The following is a 3,158-nucleotide window of genomic DNA, read 5'->3' on the forward strand; positions in this document are numbered from 1 at the left end:
GTGTGGAGGACAGAAAGCAAGGAACATCCAGATGACTATTTTTTTTCCTTCAAATGGCAATTCAACTGAAAAACATAGCGTTTTGAAATCTTGGAAACTGCATTTAGATAAATTGGAGCATCTAAATAGAAACAAAATAGTCTATTCCTAGTAAATGAAAGAATTAACTTTCCCTGAACAATTTATTTTTCCCTAACTCTCATTTTCTAACTATGGTTATGAAAAGGGCGGGGAGGAGGGGAAATCTTTCCAGTCTGACCCAAAAATAAATCTCTCACCCACTCCAAGGCTAAAGAGATAGTGTGAGGTGTTCTGCATCTCAGCTCGTAACTTGGGCCTTTTAGAAGATGTGAGCAGCCAAAAAAGGGGCAGATGAACATGAGTTTAAGCAATATCATGCAAGGCCTTGGGGGTTTTTTCAGCAAAGGGAGCAGAACAACACAGAGTTGGACGGAAGAACTGTGATAACCTATTTCCAAACAAGCCCAGTTGCTCAGAGGAAACAAGCTTTGTAGAAGGTCACTGTGATACACACAGGACAAATGTTCTGCAGCCCAGAAAGCAAACAAACCAACTCTACTTCAAAGACATGACAGTGAGCCAAGCAAGCAGAAAGAGCAGCAAGAGAAATATGGGTGGTGATTTTAATCACATTTCCCTGCCTCATTCTTCATTGCAGAAGGGCTTTCACCAGCTCCAACTGTGATGCTCAGACACCGATCAAGGATGGATAAATTCTGTGGCCACAGTTCCCCAGCAACCAATGCCACCAGCACTGCTCTGCTCATGGTTACAGAGGGTGACAACCAGCTCAGAGGGGGTGCATCCACTTGCCTGGGTCTGCCTGGTCTTGTTTCAGTTGAATAACTAACACGGCAAAAGAGCAGAATGGGCATTCCTATGGCAGCAACCACCGTCAGAAAGAGAAAAGGAGGGAGGAGTGTTGAAGGCAGCCAGTCCTTAGCATGAAGATGAAAAAAAGTCAACAAATCTGTCAAAAATTATATTCTGTATTTTATTCAGACCAGGAAGAGGGATAGCAGTACTTCTAAAAAGTAGGGTGCAACTGATAGCAGTCTCCAAGTACTTTATTAGACTAAAACGATTGTGCTTTTTTTCACATGAATATGTATGAAAATAAAGCAGAAAAATTAATGACACAACTTTCCAAATATATAAACTTTGGTGGCATTTATATCCTTTCTCAGGGCACTTCCTGGAAATATTCCAGCCTCTCACAGAGCAGTACTTAAGGAGTACTTAAAGTCTTCTTAAAAACAAAGTCTGTGTTCAGGTACTTTGTTATATCAGGGACACTGCAGAGAATTTTACTCACAGAAATATTTGAGCAAAGACTAAAAATAAACACAAATGTCAGAGAAGACAAATTCATAATTGTTATAAATAATCAATATAGTTTCAAGAGGTAGAGCCATTTGAATAAAAAGTATTACATTGTCATGGGAGTTTGACCAGTCTGTAAAGTTCAGGTTTTTAACTGTGACCACTTGCTATGACTTGCTCAAAATTGAATCTGGAGCAGGAATTCTTCACAGCCATAATCCCCAGAGTAGCACTGATGACCAAAAAAATAAGATTGCAATTTGATCATAAATCATCCACAAACAAAAAACAAACAAGCAAATAAAAACTCCAGTAAAACAAAACAAAATAAAACCTAAACAAACTAAAAACTCACCAGAAAAACCACAAACTAACAAGAAAAAAGAAGTAGATATTGAATAATTTCACTTTATTAATTGATTTCTAGCGTAGTTTTAGGAGCTCTTTCAATAATAAGGTTGATAACATTTCCTGAAGAACTTGCTCTTTTAAATTAGCATCATCTGTGCCCAAAAGCCAGAGAAAGATTTGCACCTATAATGAAGCTTTAAATAAATGACAATTTAGGCCTGTCTGTTAAGACACAGAAGAGTCACCATTTTTTATGAAAATAACTCCCATATGAAAACTAGTAATTACCTAACTACAGAGCAGAAAATTTATGTGCTTACCACTTTTTTTTCCAAACCTGACAAACAGGATGCAGATAAAGACAACACCTCTGGAGCTGTACAAATCTCAATTGATCGCTTTCTCACTACCTGAAAGGTAACTCCTGTGGTTCAGGGAAAAAGAAAAGTTTTCTCTGCACTGTGTGAGATTTACTATATCCGAAGCCAATTCTCTCAGCCAATAACTCCTTATTGCTAACAGAGGAGACTGGGAACAACTGTGTTAACACAATCCATTCCCTCAAAGAAAATGAGGAAAAGTGACAGGAGGAAGCCAGGCTGATCAGACAAGAAAGAAAAATGTGATTACAAGACTAGAAGTAAAAATGAAGAAGAGAAGGGGAAATAGGAATTTGTTGCTAGCTATTAACACATACTATCAGCTCACCTCTAGACACAAAGAATGGTGCAGTCAGTCTTGGCCTACAGACCACCAGTCTGCCATTTGTAGTTTTCCATGTGGGGATCAATTTAGAGAGAGTAGTGTGGGAGAAACACTGGCTCTGCCGGTGACTAGGAAGGTAACAGCCGGCAGGTATGATATCAGCATGCTGGGGATAAGGACATGATGGGGATAAGGACATAAGAGACAGAGGAACAGTAGCACAGCTGCCCAAGACCTTGGTAAGACCTCGCCTTGAAGACTGTGTACACGTCTGGTGACCTCTGCTCAAGAAAGATGAATTTAAATCAGAAAACACACAGTGCGGATCTGTTGGAAGGCAGTGACCTCCTCTTTTATGCAGCATGATGGGAAGTTTTTATTTCTATGAAGATTTTGTGCACACCAATGGAAGAAAAGCAAAGGGAGCAAAACAAAGTTCAGCAAGGGTGGTAAAACACTGTCAGAGATCGTCCAGAGATGTGGCGACTGCTCCATCACTGGGAACAGTCAAGGTCAGGCTGGATGGGCTTTGAGCAACCTGATCTACTTGAAGATGTTCCACTTATGGCAGGAGGGTGGGAGTAGATGGCCTTTAAAGGTGCTTTACAACCCCAGCCATTTTGTGATTCTAAGATTTTCTTTTTCTTCATACATACCTCAGAAGATAAAGCTCAAAGAAAGGGGAAAGAAGGTTAACATTCAGAGAAGAGCTTAAGTTAAAGCACTAGGTCAGGGTAAACTGCTGGAGGAGTTGCCAA

Source organism: Corvus brachyrhynchos, unplaced genomic scaffold (genome assembly GCF_000691975.1).
Source record: "Corvus brachyrhynchos isolate BGI_N302 unplaced genomic scaffold, ASM69197v1 scaffold216, whole genome shotgun sequence".
Classification (NCBI taxonomy): Eukaryota; Metazoa; Chordata; class Aves; order Passeriformes; family Corvidae; genus Corvus; species Corvus brachyrhynchos.